Genomic DNA, 20,186 nt, shown 5'->3' on the forward strand with positions numbered 1-20,186 from the left:
TGGCCTTCGTAGTGAGAGGGTTTGAGTACAGGAACAAGGATGTCTTGCTGCAGTTGTACAGGGCCTTGGTGAGACCACACCTTGAGTATTGTGTGCAGTTTTGGTCACCTTATCTGAGGAAGGATGTTCTTGCCATGGAAGGAGTGCAGCAAAGATTCACCAGGCTGATCCCTGGGATGGCAGGAATGACGTATGAGGAGAGAGTGGGTCGATTGGGCTTGTATTCGCTGGAGTTTAGAAAAATGAGAGGGGATCACATCGAAACTTCTAAAATTCTGACAGGAGTAGACAGGCTAGATGCTGGAAGGATGTTCCCGATGGCAGCGGAGTCCAGAACCAGGGGTCACAGTCTAAGGATAAGGGGTAAGCCATTTAGGACAGAGATGAGGAGGAATTTCTTCACCCAGAGAGTGGTGAACCTGTGGAATTCTCTGCCAAAGACGGCAGTAGAGGCCAATTCATTAAATATATTCAAGAAGGAGTTGGATATATTTCTTAAGGCTAAAGGGATCAAAGGATATGGGAAGAAGGCAGGGACAGGTTACTGAATTTGAATGATCAGCCATGATCTCATTGAATGGCGGAGCAGGCTCGAGGGGCCGAATGGCCTACTCCTGCTCCTATCTTCTATGTTTCTATGTCCTTCTAAAGAACAAATAAACGGCCTTTGCCTTTCATCTCCACAGAAAATCCCAAAATGCGTTACAGCCAACAGCTTAGTTTTGAAGTGCGGTTGCTGCTGTTTTGTATAAATTATTAAAAATCCTGCCTAGAGTGCAAAACCTCGGGGGTGAAATTGGACAATGGACAGGGACACAGAACAGGCAGTATTGCATTGGATGCCCATTATATGCCCTGGCCCATATTCAGGTGTGAGGTATAATGGGCGGCGGATGCGATTCCGTCTGTTTTGTGTCCCCCGCCCAATGTCCAATTTCACCTCCCTTTTGTGCCCACAAACTTTTTACTTTTGTCGCAATTTTTTGGTCGCGCTTTTTTGTTAGGATTTCCCATTGTTAATTGCAGCCTCGAAATTTCCTGATCACGGTGTGAGTGTTGAAGTCTCCCCAACTCTGTTGCCATCTTGTGTGTAAATTAAAAAACAGACTTTTAATTGTCAACCGATTGTGGCAGAGCCGCTGGCGTTTTACTACTGAAGACAAGAAGTTGACATGGGAGTTGCAATTTGGAAGCGTTTGGCTTACAAATGTGATTCTTACGCGCCTTCTCGGGAGTGCTGCTTTAATGCAGTTACCCCACAGGGGTAAGGCAGATTATTATTTGCATGGCAATAGACTGGGAGAAGGGGAAGTGCAAAGAGACCTGGGTGTTCTTGTGCACCAGTCGCTGAAGGTAAGCATGCAGGTGCAGCAGGCGGTTAAGAAGGCAAATGGTATGTTGGCCTTCGTAGCGAGAGGGTTCGAGTACAGGAACAAGGATGTCTTGCTACAGTTGTACAGGGCCTTGGTGAGACCGCACCTTGAGTATTATGTGCAGTTTTGGTCGCCTTATCTGAGGAAGGACGTTCTTGCCATGGAAGGAGTGCAGCGAAGATTCACCAGGCTGATACCTGGTATGACAGGAATGACGTATGAGGAGAGATTGTGTCGATTGGGCTTATACTCACTGGAGTTTAGAAGATTGAGAGAGGATCTCATCGAAACCCATAAAATTCTGTCAGGCCTGGACAGACTAGATGCAGGAAGGATGTTTCCGATGGCAGGGGAGTCCAGAACCAGGGGACATAGTCTAAGGATAAGGGGTAAGCCATTTAGGACTGAGATGAGGGGGAATTTCTTCACCCAGAGAGTGGTCGTCTTCTTATCGTGTCCACGGACAGTCTATACATAGCCCAGCCAGAACTGGACACATTTTTGCGCCTTGTTGTTGGATTCGGCAAGATCTGCAACAGTGCAGGGTTCCTCTAACGATGGGCATTGCAGGAGATGTTGCATAGTCTGTGCCTCAGTTCCACATTCACAAGTTGTCGGGCTGGTTGAATATCCCCATTTGTTTAGTGACACCTTTGAGCAACCTACACCGGTCCTAAGTCTGTTAAGGCACTTTCAGATTGCCCAGTTACAATTAGCTCCTGGGGGAAGGCTTTCATCAGGTAAAATTTCCATCGCTGGGGGTTGTTGAAGACTGGCAAGCCGGTCTTTCCACAAGGCGATGCGGGCTTCAGATGAGGTTGATTGTAATGGAACAACACTGTTCATGAAGCTCTTCCTTGACTTTAGGCGGCTGGGTGTAGGTGTATGACAATGCAGAGGGTGCCTTTCATCTGATGTTTGACGGAGTCGCTCTTTCTTGCTGGCTGCCGTTCTTCTTGTATCGGGGAGCGATACCCGCCAGGATATATAGGCTGCTGGTGTTTGTTGGTTTTAAGCAACCTGTGATAAATCGTCAGCTTGGATTCAGAACGGCACCATCTTCTTGACATGAGTAGACCTTTCCCATGCAGGGCAGGCGTATTCGGCAGTGGAATAGCAAAGAGCAAGTGCACTGGTTCGCAATGTTTTCGGGCTTGCTCCCCATCTTGTGTTAGTGGACAACCAGGAACACTACAGACAGTTACCCGCAGATCCGACCAAAGAACACACTCGCCAACTCAACAGACTGATCACAACCTTCGATCCAGACCTTCAAAGCATCCTACATGCTCTCATCCCACGTACTCCCCGCGTGGGAGACTTCTACTGCCTCCCAAAGATACACAAAGCCAACACACCTGGACGTCCTATCGCATCAGGCAATGGAACCCTGTGTGAGAACCTCTCTGGATATGTCGAGGGCATCCTGAAACCCATCGTACAGGGAACCCCCAGCTTCTGTCGCGACACTACAGACTTCTTACAGAAGCTCAGCACCCACGGACCAGTTGAACCAGGAACACTCCTCGCCACGATGGACGTCTTGGCACTCTACACCAGTATCCCCCACGATGACGGCATCGCTGCGACAGCCTCAGTACTCAACACCAACAACAGCCAATCTCCAGACGCCATCCTACAACTCATCCGCTTCACCCTTGACCACAATGTCTTCACCTTCGACAACCAGTTCTTTACCCAAACACACGGAACAGCCATGGGGACCAAATTCGCACCCCAATACGCCAACATCTTCATGCACAAGTTCAAGCCAGACTTCTTCGCTGCACAGGACCTCCAACCAACGCTATACACCAGATACATCGACAACATTTTCTTCCTATGGACCCACGGCGAAGAATCACTGAAAAGACTACACGATAACATCAACAAGTTCCATCCCACCATCAAACTCACCATGGACTATTCCTCAGAATCGGTTTCATTCTTGGACACACGAATCTCCATCAAAGACGGACACCTCAGCACTTCACTCTACTGCAAGCCCACGGACAACCTCACGATGCTCCACTTCTCCAGCTTCCACCCTAAACACGTTAAAGAAGCCATCCCCTATGGACAAGCCCTGCGAATACACAGGATCTGCTCAGACGAGGAGGAACGCGATGGACACCTACAGACGCTGAAGGACGCCCTCGTAACAACAGGATATGACGCTCGACTCATCGATCAACAGTTCCGACAGGCCACAGCGAAAAATCGCATAGACCTCCTCAGAAGACAAACACGGGACACAACCAACAGAGTACCCTTCGTCGTCCAGTACATCCCCGGAGCGGAGAAACTACACCATGTTCTTCGCAGCCTTCAACATGTCATCGATAACGGCGAACACCTCACTAAGGCCATCCCCACGCCTCCACTACTCGCCTTCAAACAGCCACCTAACCTCAAACAGACCATCGTTCGCAGCAAATTACCCAGCTTTCAGGAGAACTGCGACCACGACACCACACAACCCTGCCACGGCAACCTCTACAAGACATGCCAGATCATCAACACAGATACCATCATCACAAGTGAGGACACCACCCACCAGGTACATGGTACATACTCATGTGACTCGGCCAACGTTGTCTACCTCATACGTTGCAGGAAAGGATGCCCCGGAGCATGGTACATCGGCGAGACCAGGCAGACACTGCGACAACAGATGAACGGACACCGCACAACAATCGCCAGGCAGGAGTGTTCCCTCACAGCCGGGGAACACTTCAGCAGTCAAGGACATTCAGCCTCCGATCTTCGGGTAAACATTCTCCAAGGCGGCCTTCGAGACACACGACAACGCAAAATCGTCGAGCAGAAACTGATAGCCAAGTTCCGCACCCATGAGGACGGCCCCAACCGGGATCTTGGGTTCATGTCACGCTACATGTAACCCCACCTGACGTAGAGTCATCCAGACTCGAGTCGTCGTTGGCTTGTTCTCTCTACACAGATGCGGCCGGACCTGCTGTGATTTCCAGCCAAAAAAAATGTTTTTTGTCTTTTTTTGTTTTTCATACAGACCCCAGCATCTGCAATATTTGACCCCTTGTGACCCCACCTCATTGTTCTTTGATGTAATGTTTCCCTGACTGACCTGTTTGGACACCATTCACACCTTTGACTGCTGTGATTATCTCTCTGCCGAGGTGTGATAAATGGCAGTTGGAAAGGTTACCTGTAAACATCTGACATGATTCTCTGACTATATAAGCTGTGTCTTTATGCATTTCTCCACTTCACCTGAAGAAGGAGCAGCGCTCCGAAAGCTTGTGATTTCAAATAAAGCTGTTGGACTATAACCTGGTGTTGTGTGACTTCTTACATTAGTGAGCTTATTCAGGATGTTGTTTCGTGCGCTCACTTTTGCCTTTGTCTTCTCGATGTGGTTCTTGAAGGTGAGGCATCGGTCAAGGGTGACTCCTAAGTAGATAGGGTGCTCGCAATGCATCAGTGTTGCTCCACACCAGGTTACTTTCAACTAGCATTTGGCTTCACGGTTTCTGAGGTGGAATGCACAAACTTGCGTCTTTGATGGGTTTGCGCAAAGGTGGTTTTCTTCATAGTAGGATTTTAGTCCCTCCAAGGCCTCAGAAAGCGTTTTCTCCACGGTGTTAAAGTCAGTGCTTTGGGCAGTGACACATAAGTCATCAGCATATATAAAACGGCGTGTGACACCGTCTATAGGTTGGTCATTTGTGTAGATGTTGTACAGCAGCGGTGCAAGCACGCTTCCCTGAGGAAGACCATTCTTCTGAATACGCCATCTGCTGCGCTCCCCACCTAGTTCAACATAGAACCGGCGATTCTGAAGCATGCTTTCTAACAGCTCTGTTAAGTGAATATCTTTTGTCATCTCTAGAATCTTGCAGAGGAGACGTCTATGGTTCACTGTATCGTATGCTGCTGACAGGTCTACAAAAACAGCACCTGTTACCATCCCTTGCTCAAAACCATCTTTGATGTGTTGTGTGAGGTTGAGCAGTTGGCTTGTTGTTGATTTGCCGGGGCGGAAACCTGCTTGCTCTGGAATGATCTCATCTACAGTTGGTGCTATCCTATTGAGTATCAGGCGTTCAAACAGCTTATAGGTGTGGCAAAGCAGTGAAATTGGCCGAAAACTCTTAGGATTTGAGGGATCTTTTCCAGGCTTTTAATAGAGCTATTACATGTGCCTTCTGCCAGATATTAGGTAGCTTGTGTGTTGCCAGACAGTGGTTGAACAATTGTAGGAGCCACTTCTTTGCTTGCTGTCCAAAATGCTTTATCTGCTCCGTTGCTATGTTGTCAAGACCAATTGCTTTCCCGTGTTTTAGACTAGATTTACCAGTTTCCAGCTCTTCCATGGTGAATGGTCTAGTGAAGCCAGGATCATCGCTGTACTTCTTCCTATCTAGTTGTGCTCTTGGTTGTTTCTTGTTGATTTTTCCATTTAGGAGCAACTGGTGTGCAACTTGGTTAGCAGACACATTTGGATGTTGGGCAGCTTTCTTGGGATCACCTCCAAGTTTGCGTATGAGAGACCATGCCTTCTTGCTGTTTTTTGTAAGATCTGTTGTCTCTATCAAGGTGTTCCAGGTGTTTTGGCGTTCTTGAGAGATACTTAACATCACCCTCTCACCGGTAGATATTGTTTCCTCTGAGAAGGGGTCAGATTCAAACATTGAGACATACTCCCAGTAGAGTTCAGCATTCTCCTTGGTGAGACCAGGGATGTAGTGTACTCTGCAACCTCGGGGGATCTTCCTTCTAGCTGTTTTTTGGACAGCTTTTGCAAAGAGGTTGTAGTGCTCAGGTAGTGGTTTAATGCGTTTAACCTTGCGGTCAAGTGCTCGTGTGAAACCGTTCCAATCGGCCTTCTTGAAGTTGAAGCACTTTTTGAATGGTACAATGGTTGGTAACACTGCTGCATTTACCTGGATGCCAATAGGACGGTGTTGTGTCTGTGGTATTGGGTCTGTGACAAGTTTCTTGCAGAGGCCAGCGATGTCGTTGCTGGCAATGGCAAGATCTGGATTATACCTACACTTCCAGCGGGCACTGTGGAAGGAGGCTGGCTATTTAGGATCGTGGATGAGACTAAGCTGGTTAGCGTCCATCCATTCTTCGACTGCTTCTCCATCGTTGTTAGTCTCCTTGTACCCCCATTGGGTACTGTGGCTATTAAAGTCTCCAATGATGATCTGTGGTTTATTGTGCAGGTTGGGTACAGGGTTAGAGAAGTTGAAATCTGCGCCAGGTGGCTTGTACACTGAGGTCACTACTACTTTGCTCAGCTCTACGGTTAGAATTTCGATGTTGTCCTCCTCCCAGAGAGTGGTGAACCTGTGGAATTCTCTGCCACAGAGGGCGGTGGAGGCCAGTTCATTAAATATATTCAAGAAGGAGTTGGATATATTTCTTAAGGCTAAAGGGATCAAGGGATATGGGGAGAAAGCAGGGACAGGGTGCTGAATTTGGATGATCAGCCATGATCTCAGTGAATGGCGGATCAGGCTCGAGGGGCCGAATGGCCTACTCCTGCTCCTATCTTCTATGTTTCTATGAAACAGAAGGAACCACTTTGCATTGTTAAGCCTCAACTGTGGTTCTATGGGCAATAAAAGACGTGTAATTTACTGTGCAGTCTTTAAATGTTCCTCTTCTCTAAATTTATTCTAACTTTACTCTATCACGCCTGATTGGATGATTCTTCCTGCGTGATTAATTCCAAGCACTGACTTCCACTTTTTCAACTACTGCAGCAGACCAGAGAAGTAACTAAAATGAATCAAATAAAAAGAAAAGGAAAGATTTGCATTTCTATAGCACCTTTCATGACCACCGGATGTTCCAAAGCGCTTTACAGCCAATGAAGTGCATTTTGAAGTCTAGTCACTGTTGTAATGTAGGAAACACGGCAGCCAATTTTCACATAGCAAGCTCCCACAAACAGCAATGTTTTAGGTGTTGAGGGCGTTGGAGGTGCTGTCTTTCAGATGAGACGTTAAACCAACAGTGCGGCGCTCCCTCAGTACTGCACCTCCGACAGTGCGACGCTCCCTCAGTACTGCACCTCCGACAGTGCGGCGCTCCCTCAGTACTGCACCTCCGACAGTGCGGCGCTCCCTCAGTACTGCCCCTCCGACAGTGCGGCGTTCCCTCAGTACTGCCCCTCCGACAGTGCGGCGCTCCCTCAGTACTGCCCCTCCGACAGTGCGGCACTCCCTCAGTACTGCACCTCCGACAGTGCGGCGCTCCCTCAGTACTGCACCTCCGACAGTGCGGCGCTCCCTCAGTACTGCACCTCCGACAGTGCGGCGCTCCCTCAGTACTGCCCCTCCGACAGTGCGGCGTTCCCTCAGTACTGCCCCTCCGACAGTGCGGCGCTCCCTCAGTACTGCCCCTCCGACAGTGCGGCGCTCCCTCAGTACTGCACCTCCGACAGTGCGGCGCTCCCTCAGTACTGCCCCTCTGACAGTGCGGCGTTCCCTCAGTACTGCCCCTCTGACAGTGCGGCGCTCCCTCAGTACTGCACCTCCGACAGTGCGGCGCTCCCTCAGTACTGCCCCTCCGACAGTGCGGCGCTCCCTCAGTACTGACCCTCCAACAGTGTGGCGTTCCCTCAGTACTGCACCTCCGACAGTGCGGCGCTCCCTCAGTACTGCACCTCCGACAGTGCGGCGCTCCCTCAGTACTGCACCTCCGACAGTGCGGCGCTCCCTCAGTACTGACCCTCCAACAGTGTGGCGCTCCCTCAGTACTGAACTGGAAGTGTCAGCCTAGATTTTGTGCTCAAGTCTCTGGAGTGGGAATATAAAAGGTTAAGGGGTGATTTGATTGAGGTTTTAGGATTTTAAAAGGAATTGAATAGAAAGAAACCATATCCACTGGTGGGGGAGTCTAGGACAAGGGGGCATAAGCTTAAAATCAGAGCCTGGCTATTCAGGAGAGACGTTTGGAAACACTTCTCCACACAAAGGCTGGTAGAAGTGTGGAACTCTCTCAAAAAGCAGCAGATGCCAGCTCAATTAATCCTTTTAAATCGGAGATCGATAGGTTTTTGCTAGCCAAGCGTATTAAGAGTTATGGAGCCAAGGCAGGTAAATAGAGTTAGGATACAGATCAGCCATGATCTCATTGAATGGTGGAACAGGCTTGAGCTGAATGGCCTTCATCCTGTTCCTATGACAGAGGAGGCGCGCTATGAATGATTCACTGGTGTATTTAAAGTTGGCTGTAAGCTTTGCCTTTGGTGTACTTGGGAAACAGGAATTTACTTGCAATACAATATCCTATTCTCACACATCCGATTCTCACACACAGGCCTGTAAGTCAACTGTGCAATTGTGCTGCCTTTGCTCTTTTAGTTAAATATCTTTACATCTGTTGTGTGCATAAAAATGGAGGAAAAATTCAGCTCAATAAAGCTATTTGCAATTGTTTTTAATGGGATGGCTACACTCTCAGAAGTTTTACTCTCCACTGACCCTGCTGAAGATGGGAAGCCATCAGGCACCCCTTTCGGACCTTACCCAAGTGGTCATGCTGGTTTGCGATTAAGTGTGGCCACATTTACCCACTTTAACCCGAGAACGCTGAGGCCATTTGATGCACCGTATTGCCCCCACCTCCTGAGACAGGATAACTCACCAGAAACTGGGGAATTGAACCTGGGATCTGCCTGGTTCTATACGGCTCCTGGAGAAAGCTGTTGGCCCACCAGCGAAACCGGCGATCTCCTTTTAATGATCAATATCTCGGTCAGCCAAACCATTTTTGGCTGCTTCAAATAGAAACATAGGAGATAGGAGATAGGAGCAGGAGTAGGCCATTCGGCCCCTCGAGCCTGCTCCGCCATTCAATGCGATCATGGCTGATCATCCACGTTCAGTACCCGGTCCCTGCTTTCTCCCCATATCCCTTGATCCCTTTAGCCTTAAGCAATATATCCAACTCCTTCTTGAATATATTTAATAAATTGGCCTCTACTGCCTTCTGTGGTAGAGAATTCTACAGGTTCACCACTCTCTGGGTGAAGAAATTCCTCCTCATCTCTTTCCTAAAAGGCTTACCCCTTATCCTTAGACTGTGACTCCTGGTTCTGGATTCCCCGACCATCGGGAACATCCTCCCTGCATCTAGTCTGTCCAGTCCTGCCAGAATTTTATAAGTTTCAATGAGATCCCCTCTCATTCTTCTAAACTCCAGCGAGTACAAGCCCAATCGACCCAATCTCTCCTCATACGTCATTCCTGCCATCCCAGGTATCAGCCTGGTGAATCTTCGCTGAACTCCTTCCATGGCAAGAATATCCTTCCTCAGATAAGGCGACCAAAACTGCACACAATATTCAAGATGTGGTCTCACCAAGGCCCTGTACAACTGCAGCAAGACATCCTTGTTCTTGTACTCAAACCCTCTCGCTATGAAGGCCAACATACCATTTGCCTTTTTTTTTAACCGCCTGCTGCACCTGCATGCTTACCTTCAGTGACTGGTGCACAAGCACACCCAGGTCTCGTTGCACTTCCCTTTCTCCCAATCTATTGCTGTTCAGATAATAATCTGCCTTCCTGTTTTTGCCACAAAAGTGGATAACTTCACATTTATCCACATTATACTGCATCTGCCATACATCTGCCCAATCACCCAACCTGTCTAAATCATACTGGAGTTTCTCGGCATCCTCCTCACAGCACACACGCCCACCCAGCTTTGTGTCGTCTGCCAGCAGCTGGAAACTCCAGTGTCATTATTACGTGGAATTTATTTGGTTTGCTGACGTGTCTTAATCTTTTTGGGTATTGACATCTGCTTGATATTTTTAGCCTGGACAATCATATATTAACAAGCAGGACAGCTACTGATTTGCTGTGCACTGTCCTTTCAATACCGTTCCGATAATGAAGCATAGTCGAGGTGTCAATGCAGAATGTAAATTCTCAGCCTGTTGCATCTCGCCCTCCCCATTGCCAGAGCCCCTTTTGGGAGGTGGAGGTTCAGGGCAATGTTCGGTCGAAATTTTTTGGGGGAATTCCGCGCCAGTGTGGTTTTTCTATTTAAAAGCTGGCCCAAAGGGATCTCCGGAGCGCTGTGCGGCCGAACAGCTTAACGGGACCTCCGGAGCGCTGCGCGGCCGAGCAGCTTAACGGGAACGTTGGTTCAGGGTTGCCACTCTGGATGTATTCCTAGAGGTTTCATCACCTGACCTCTCACCTCGCCCAAACAGCCCTTCCCCCACCCCCCCCCATCTCCAATATTTTTATAACTAATAAACGAAAGTTTAAAGAAAATGAAAAAGACCCACAATTGATAGCGGTGTACAAGATTATGACGGGTTTGGATAGGTTAGACGGGGAAAGGCTGTTCCCACTAGTTGATGGTACAAGGACTAGGAGACACAGATTTAAGGTTTTGGGCAAGAGATACAGGGGGGACGTGAGGGAAAACTTTTTTACACACAGAGTAGTGATGACCTGGAGCTCGCTGCCGACGGAAGTGGTGGAACACTCAATATTTTCAAGGGGAGACTGGATAGGCACTTGAGGGAAATAAACTTACAGGGCTACGGGGATAGAGTGGGGGAATGGGACTGACTGGATTGCGCCACAGAGAACCGGCACGGACTCGATGGGCCGAATGGCCTCCTTCTGTGCCGTTATGACTCTACGGCCTAGAAATTTGGTGGGCTGCGCCACCAGTTAGCGCCTAAAGAGGGCACTCAGTGGCTTTAGCCCCACTGGCCACGCCTCCCGCGATATTTAGCGGGGCGCTAATGGCCCCGCTACCGCCCCGATCGCGATATTTGGTAGCGCCCGCCTCTAGCGCCGTTCGCAAATCGCGCCCGGTTCACGGGGCCTACCTGTGGCAGCAGTGGCGCAAATTAAGGTGGAGGTGCGGGGCGGCTATTTGTCCCGGTGGCCGCCTGCCAGCACCTCCGTCCCCGGCCTCCTGATGTCCCCCCCCCCGCCCCCCCGGGCAGTGCCGGCTGTGTCCCAAGAGCCCGGCACTTCTCCTCGGTGCCGGGCTCTTTTGCCGGCACTCGCGATCGGTCATCGCGCTGGTGCAGGCCCCTCCCCCTTAAGAAGCAGAGGAAGGCCTGCAGTACCGCAGCGCGCCGTGCCACAGCGTGTGGCGCCGCGGCACGTTGCGCTGCGATATTCAGTTTCTGCGCCCCAAGAGGGACGCGGGGCGCCTCGAGCAGCGCCCCGCGTCCCTCTTGGGGCGCACAAGCTGAATTTCCGGCGGGCGCAACGGCTCCGAGCGCAGCGGTAATTCCGGCGCCCAGGCGAGCTTGGCGCCCCGTTTGGGCCTCCACCGAATTTCTAGGCCTAGGACTTTTAATGCTACGATGATTTAAAAAAAAAATCTCCTGGGTTGCTTGCAGCGGCGTCCTGGAGATTAATCGTTAATTCCTGGAGTCGCGAGGTCCAATCGTGGAGGGTTGGCAACCCTGGGGAGGGGGTGGGGGAGAGGCTGGTACAGCTGCCCTCGAAATTGCGAGAGGGATTAGTAACAAATGAAAGTGCTGTCAGGCTGAAATAGTTGAGCAGCTGAGTTTCCTGTAAGTCATGAGACCTGCACCACCCGTCGGCCCTTGGCTATTAATGACCCAGGAGGTGCGTTCAATGCAGCGCACTGCAAGAGGAAAGTAGCAAGGAGTGCGGAGGAAACTTGAGACCACTGCCTGTGGCGACACAAGCTGTCAATCACGTGATTGTGGCAATCCCGAGCAAGTGGAAAACAAACCGAAAGAGCAAACAAAACACCAGCAGGTGACTGAAAGCAAAAAGTGGTGCGTCATCCAGCTTTATTTTCCTGCTCCAGTATTTTGCAGAGTGCTTGTGTTTTTTGTTTGTGAAAAGCAATCTGTTGCAGGTTTATTAAGACGTTAATTGGAAGTTGTACAGCACTTGATGCAAGTGGGATGTCAGATTTTACATTTAAAGTTTGTTGCTGTTCGATCCCATAATATTTGTCTTAATGATATTTACAGGTAGTCAGTAAAGGGGAGGCAGGGCAACTTGGGAACATGTTTGTGTGAGAGGGGGATTATGGTTTATCCCAAAAGCTTTATTGTGTGTTTTTCTTTCAAAATGGTAGTCAGAATGGACTGAGTAAATTAGTTCATTTTCAATAACAAACACAATTAAAGCAGTTCTGTTAGCTCGTTGTTTTGACATTACCTTTGTCAAGAGATTTCAGGCTGTTTAATCATTCTGAAGTTCACATCAGTAAATGTCTGCCCATTTAGAATGTCAGTGTGAGTCCTACTCGACAGAATGAGATTTTAAAAATCTGCTATTTCATTGTTGCTGCTGCAGCCACATTTTTGGCAGCAAGTGGCTTCTTGTTGATAACAATCATTGTGGACCGTGAAGATTGAGGCTACAGCTGCAAAGTGGAGAAGCTGTACATCAAAATGACATTAAAATGCTTTTAGCCACCATCCTCTATTATTGACAACACAATTCATTCACAGTTGTTCTGTTGTGACCGCCCTAAAGATTATTGAAAATGTTTTATCATAGGTCTTCATTAAGTTGCATCTTTCATGTGCCGTTCGCCCATAGGGATGTCGTAGTATGCTTTCTTAAAGGAGAAGTGTTTTGTGCTGAGTTGTAATATGTGTTCTATCGTTCTCTATTTCACATTTGTACCAGAAGTAAGTTTTACTTAAAAAGAAAATGACTTTTTTTTAAAATTTGAGAGCAGATTTTCTTCAATATATAAAAAGATGACGTTAGGACAGCACACGAGTCTCTGAAAGGAGGAACACAATGAGAGTTCAGGTCAACAAGACTCAATCATCCATTGTTATGTTGGTTTAATTCTGTCCCCTGGAGTTTTCATAACGTCAATTTGTGGCTACTTACTGACTCAACAACAACTTACATTTATATAGTGTCTTTGACATAGTAAAATGTCCCAAGGCACTTCACAGGAGCGTTGTCAGGCAAAATTTGATAGCGAGCAACATAAGTTACTGTAAAAGCTGCCAAATTGTTGTTATAACCCCAACTGATTGACTGACTGACTGACTGACTAGTGTTCTAGGGATGTGGGCAACTTGGGCAAGGCAGTATTTCTTGCCCATCCTTAGTTGCTCTCAGCATTGAGTCAACCACGTGGAGTGGGACTGGAGTCACGTGTAGGCCAGACCAGTTTGGAGCAAACGCTTCCCTTCCCTGAAAGACACGAGTGAACCAGTTGGGTTTTTCTGACCCTCGGGCAGCTTTCAATAACAACAGCCTGCATTCAATGTTGTAAAACATCACAAGGCACTTCAGCAGTGAGTAATCAGAAAAAACTTTGACACTGACCCAAAAGTAGGAGACACTAGGGCAGGTGACACAGTAACAGGACATTTGGATAATCATCATTTAATAGGACAAAGTCAGCATGGTTTTATGAAGGGGAAGTCATGTTTGACAAATTTGCTGGAGTTCTTTGAGGAAGTAACATATAGGGTGGATAAAGGGGAACCAGTGGACGTAGTGTATTTAGACTTCCAAAAGGCATTTGACAAGGTGCCACACAAAAGATTATTGCTCAAGATAAAAAATCACGGGATTGGGGGTAATATTCTGGCATGGATAGAGGATTGGCTATCTAACAGAAGGCAGAGAGTTGGGATAAATGGTTCATTCTCGGACTGGCAATCAGTAACTAGTGGTGTTCCGCAGGGGTCAGTGCTGGGTCCCCAACTCTTTACAATCTATATCAACGATTTGGAGGAGGGGATCGAGTGTAACATATCAAAGTTTGCAGATGATACTAAGATGGGAGGGAAAGTAGTGAGTGAGGAGGACATGGAATGTTGGCTTTCATTGCTAGGGGGATAGAATATAAAAATAGGGAGGTATTGCTTCAGTTGTACAAGGTATTGGTGAGACCGCACCTGGAATACTGCGTACAGTTTTGGTGTCCATACTTAAGAAAGGACATACTTGCTCTCGAGTCAGTACAAAGAAGGTTCACTCGGTTAATCCCGGGGATGAGGGGATGGACATATGAGGAGAGGTTGAGTAGATTGGGACTCTACTCATTGGAGTTCAGAAGAATGAGAGGCGATCTTATTGAAACATATAAGATTGTGAAGGGGTTGGATCGGGTGGATGCGGGGAAGATGTTCCTGATGATGGGTGAAACTAGAACTAGGGGGCATAGTCTTAGAATAAGGGGCTGCTCTTTCAAAACTGAGATGAGGAGGAACTACTTCACTCAGAGGGTGGTAGGTCCATGGAATATGCTGCCCCAAAAAGCTGTAGAAGCTACATCATTACATAAATTTAAAACAGAAATAGACAGTTTCCTAGAAGTAAAGGGAATTAAGGGTTACGGGGAGCGGGCAGGAATTTGGACATGAGTCTAGGTTCGGATCGGTCATGGCCCTGTGGGTAGCGGAGCGGGCCCAGGGGCCGTGTAGCCTGATCCTGCTCCTATTTTGTGTGTCTAATTCTGTTAGATTCAGGAGATGGTTCTGTGATAGTGGATTGGCGGTTAGGATCAGATCAGCCATGATCTTATTGAATGGCGGAGCAGGCTCGAGGGGCCGATTGGCCTACTCCTGCTCCTATTTCTTATGTTCTTATGTGACCAAAAGCTAGGTGAGAGGTAGGTTTTAAGGAGCATCTTGCAGGAGAGAGAGGTGGGAGGGGGGGAATTCCAGAGCGTTGGCAGCAGTGCGGGGGGAACCGTGCGAAGACCATAGGGCGTCGCCATCAAGGCATAAAAACGCCAGCAACAGCGCAGGCAGAAAGCGCGGGAGGCGCCATCTTAATCCAGCGGGGAAGAAGGCAAAGCGCGGGAGGCGCCATTTTGTTCAATCGGGGAAGAAGGCAAAGCGCGGGAGGCGCCATCTTAGATCTCCAAGATGCCGAAGACTGGCAATATCACTGCCTTCGATAATGCAATAGAAGACTGGACCACGTATGTGGAAAGAGTCGAAGTATATTGCAAGGCAAATGAAGTAGCCGATGAGAAAAAGGCATCGGTACTACTAAACTTAATGGGCGCAAGAACGTACGGCCTATTGCGGAACCTGATCACTCCAGTCAAACCGATGGAGAAGAGTTTTAACGAAATTGTTGATATCCTACAGGAACACCTAAATCCTACACTGCTGCTGATAGCAGAAAGATTTAAATTCCACAAGAGAAATCAGCATAAAGATGAGAGCAATGCTGATTACCTTACGGAACTACGCAAGCTATCAAAGCACTGCCAGTTCGGAGCAGGACTGGCAGATACCCTACGGGACAAATTTGTCTGTGGACTCCTGAGTGAAGGAACCCAGAAGAGGTTACTCTCAGAGAAAGAGCTGACGCTAGATAAGGCTTTCAGCGTGGCAGTATCGTACGAAGCAGCAGCAAGGGGAGCTGCGGAAATACAGCAAAAGCCACAGGAATACGGCACCCATGAAATGACACAGGGATTTGAAAAATGTTATCGCTGCGGCAGAACAACCTATGACCAGAAGGACTGCTGGTCCAAGGACAAAACATGCAGGCAATGCGGAAAGATGGGACACATTGCACGAGTTTGCAGGTCCGGGAAGAAGACTAACGACAACAAAAAGACTACTAAGGAAAAGTACAGGAAAGTACAAAAGATGACGGACAGTAGTTCCGAAGACCAGAAGAGCGATAGTGAATCTGGGAACAAGAGACTAAGCTGTCTCAAACTACACAATGTAATCGCAAAAGAGGATCACCGAACCATTTGGGTCACCCTCACGATAGCAGGGTCCCCAGTCAAAATGGAATTGTATACAGGATCAGCCCTGACCGTCATGAATCGACGAGACTACGAGCGGCTATTCTCACACATACCCTTGAAAGACACATCCATTGTCTTGAAGACATATACGGGGCAGAAAGTATACCCCAGAGGGAAAATAAGGGTGCCTGTCGAATACAACGGCAAGGAAATACAGAAATTGTATCTGTACATACTGCAAGATGGTGGACCACCGTTATTGGGACGTGAATGGATCAGAAAGATAAGTTTAGACTGGCACTCCATTCAGGCACTGACTGTGGCTGGTAAAAAGGATGACGACGTCACACCTGGACGATTGTCAAAAATCTTAGCTAACGCTAAAGAGGTATTTCAACAAGGACTGGGAACTCTTAAAGGCGTAACCGCCTCGATAAAAATAGAAGAGAATGCAATTCCCAAGTTTTTCAAAGCAAGACTGGTACTGTATGCAATTCGCCCAGCCGTCGAGGCAGAGCTGGAGAATCTGGAGAATGCAGGCGTGTTATCTAAGGTAGACTGGAGCGAGTGGGCGACACCCATCATTCCTGTCATGAAGAAAACGTTAAACAATAAGTCTGAGGAGCCAAGGAAGGTTCGCATCTGTGGGGACTTCAAGGTGATGGTGAACCCAGTCCTTCACACAGTACAGTATCCTCTTCCGAGGATAGAAGATATTTTCGCCTCACTATCTGGAGGGAAACGTTTTACAAAAATTGACCTAGCGCAAGCATATTTGCAGATGGAGGTTGAAGAATCCTCTAGGAAATATCTCGCGATAAACACTCACAAAGGTCTTTACCAGTATAATCGACTGGTATTCAGAGTAGCATCAGCTCCGGCTTTATGGCAAAGAGCGATGGAACAAGTCCTGCAAGGGATTCCGGGGACTCAGTGTTACTTGGACGACATCCTAGTGACAGGTGAAAATGACAGTGAACACCTTGCCAACGTAGAGCAGGTGCTCACTAGACTAAGAGAACATGGGCTACGAGCCAATCGCCCCAAGTGCGAGTTTTTAAAGAAACAAATATCGTATTGTGGCCACGTGATTGATGAAGAGGGGTTACATAAGTCCCCAGACAAAATTGAAGCGGTAGTTAAGGCTCCAGCGCCTGAAAATGTGTCGCAACTGAGGTCATTCCTCGGATTGGTGAATTACTACCATAAGTTTTTGCCGAATTTGTCCACAATTCTGCACCTACTGAACGCCCTGCTACAAACTGGAGTAGCATGGAAATGGAGCGATGAATGTAAGCGGGCCTTTCAGAAGTGTAAAGACCTGATCACTTCAAGAGAAGTATTGGCTCACTACAACCCATCACTACCGATAAGACTGGCGTGTGATGCGTCTCCCTACGGCGTTGGAGCGGTACTGTCACATAAATCCCTTGATGGTTCAGAGAGGCCGATAGCTTTTGCGTCACGCTCGTTAACTGCAGCCGAGCGTAACTACGCCCAGATTGACAGAGAGGCCCTCAGCCTGGTGTGGGGGGTGAAGAAGTTCAATCACTACCTGCACGGACAGAAATTTACTCTACTAACTGATCATCAACCTCTTGTCTCCATTTTCAACCCTAAGAAGGGCGTCCCGATAATGACAGCACAACGGCTACAGAGGTGGTCCCTTTTCCTAGGGGCACACCAATATGACATCGAGTACAAAGGAACTAAACAGCATGGGAATGCTGATGGATTGTTGCGCCTACCGTTGCCGACGGCGGAAGAAGCACCACCTGCAGTGGATCCAATGGAGATATTCCACTCGACCATAGTCGAATGTCTCCCTGTGGCGAATACAAACATAGAAAAGGAAACACGAAATGACCCGACACTCTCCAGGGTCTATGATTTAACGGTGAAGGGATGGCCAGCACATGGCGAACCACTGTTGCCAGCATTCTCGCCGAGAAGAGAACAGCTGTCAGTGTGCCGAGGAACCTTGATGTGTGGATCCAGAGTAGTAATTCCACCCAAATTGAAGGATAGAGTGCTCAATGAGCTTAGAGAAATCGAAGAGATGACCAAGAGCTGTACAAGATGCCAGAAGGTCCAAAACGCCCCACCACAAGCTCCTCTACATCCATGGGAGTGGCCCTCGTCTCCATGGCAAAGGGTACACATTGATTTTGCTGGTCCCTTCATGGACTCGATGTTTTTAATTGCGGTGGATGCACATTCAAAGTGGCCAGAGGTAATAAAAATGTCCTCAACCACCACAGAAAAAACTATCACAGTCTTACGAACCATATTCGCCAGAAATGGGCTGCCTGAACAGATTTGCTCCGAAAATGGACCACAGTTTGTGTCTGAAGAGTTCCGGAGGTTCTTAAAGAACAATGGCATTAAGCATTACACATCCGCCCCATATCATCCAGCTACCAATGGATTGGCTGAGAGGTTCGTTCAAACATTCAAGAAGGCTATCAAGGCAATGTGTAATGAAGACATACCCCTACAACACAAGGTGGATAACTTCTTGTTTGCCTACCGGAATGTGACACATGCGGTTACCAACCAAACTCCAGCCATGAGGTTCTTCAATCGAAGACTAAGATGCTGCTTGGATTTGGTTAAGCCAAACATCAGAAGAGATGTGGAGAACAGGCAGTTTCAGAATATGAATGAAAGGCCGACCAGGAGTTTCAAGATAAGTCAACCAGTTTTGGCCCGGGACCACCGCACAGAGAAATGGCAGCCAGGAACGATCTGCACACGGCAAGGACCTCTAATGTATACCGTGGACGTTGGAGAGAGCATTGTAAGACGTCATGCTGACCAGATTCTAGAGTCACTGGAAAACGTCAAATCTACACCACGATCCTATACACCTGGTGATGAAACCGAAGTACCAATTGCATCTACCTCAGAATCGGTGATATTGGAAGCAGACGAAGCAAACAACGACGTTGATCCCGAATCAACTTTGCCAGAAGAACCTGATACCCCAAAGAGGCGTTATCCGGACAGAATAAGGAAGCCTCCTCAAAGACTGAATTTATAATTGATTAACTTCAGCTAATGTATATAGCAACTGTAATTGTAAATATGTTATTTAATTATTAATCGAATGTTATGTACTGTTTAGCTAAAAGGGGAGGAATTGTAGTGTATGTACCTTGAAGAAGGAACTATATTCTGCAGCCCCTGTATACTGCAGTACTAGTAGTGACCACCCCTGTATATAAGCCTGTGTAGTAACTTTGTATAGTAGTTCCAGTTTTGTCTCCATTCAGTAAACACCTGTTATAACCAACTTCTGCAGTCCGTGTCTCAATTACACACGGACATTACAGTGCTGGTCCACAGATTTCCAGAATTATTGACTTCACTTTGACCGCTTGTCATGAATATAAGAAATAGGAGCAGGAGTAGGCCATTCGGCCCCTTGAGCCTGCTCCGCCGTTCAATAAGATCATGGCTGATCGTCACTTTCCCGTCCTATCCCCATATCTCTTGATTCCCTTAGTGCCCAGAAATCTATCGATCTCGGTCTTGAATATACTGATCGACTGAGTATCCACAGCCCGCTGGGATAGAGTTATGGTGGGATTTGAACTCACGACCTCTGGCTTGGTAGTCCAGTATATAACTGCCTGGCAAGCCACTCAATTGCAAACACAATTGCCACAGAACTGCCAACCACCACCACCAGCTCAGGGCAACTGGCGAAGGATAATAAACACAACATGTCAATGTTGCTCACGTTCCGGGGGGGCGGGGGGGGGGATTTTGACTGAAGAGTGTAAACTGAATGTGAAACTCGAATCCTTTAAAGCTAAGTGAAGACACAATTAGGCTTTGTCAGTCAGATAGCCTGCTGACACTAAAGGCTTGCAGATGAAAACTGACAACTAGGGGAAGGCACCATCCATGGTACTGTGCCTCCAGTAAAGGGAGAAAATGCCTTTTGAGAAGAAGGGGGAAGCAGTCAATGGGGGAAAAGAAAAGACTGAAAGGGAAATGATAACCTTGAAATCTCCCCACTGTATCCATTATAATATATACCCAGAGACTGGTCAGAATCTGGAACTTGCTAGGAGTAGTTGAGGCGATTGCATT

General features: G+C 47.9%; 1 protein-coding gene across 5 annotated transcripts in view; it reads left to right on the top strand.

Annotated features, from left to right (window-relative positions):
* Positions 1 to 20,186, top strand: part of LOC147096250 (transmembrane protein 268-like) — a 107,550-nt gene that overhangs the window by 41,116 nt on the left and 46,248 nt on the right. For 2 of the 5 annotated variants that reach the window (XR_015074877.1, XR_015074878.1), the window contains exon 1: positions 11,846 to 12,159. The exons of 2 other annotated variants lie outside the window; for them this stretch is intronic. The gene's annotated coding sequence lies outside the window, so the exon portion shown is untranslated. Of the gene's footprint in view, positions 1 to 11,845; positions 12,160 to 20,186 lie in introns of those variants that run through there. One more of the 5 variants, XM_085975095.1, reaches the window with a different exon arrangement.

Source organism: Somniosus microcephalus, unplaced genomic scaffold (genome assembly GCF_052327205.1).
Source record: "Somniosus microcephalus isolate GS21.2 unplaced genomic scaffold, FLI_Smic_1.0 unresolved_chr1, whole genome shotgun sequence".
In the NCBI taxonomy this organism is placed as follows: Eukaryota; Metazoa; Chordata; class Chondrichthyes; order Squaliformes; family Somniosidae; genus Somniosus; species Somniosus microcephalus.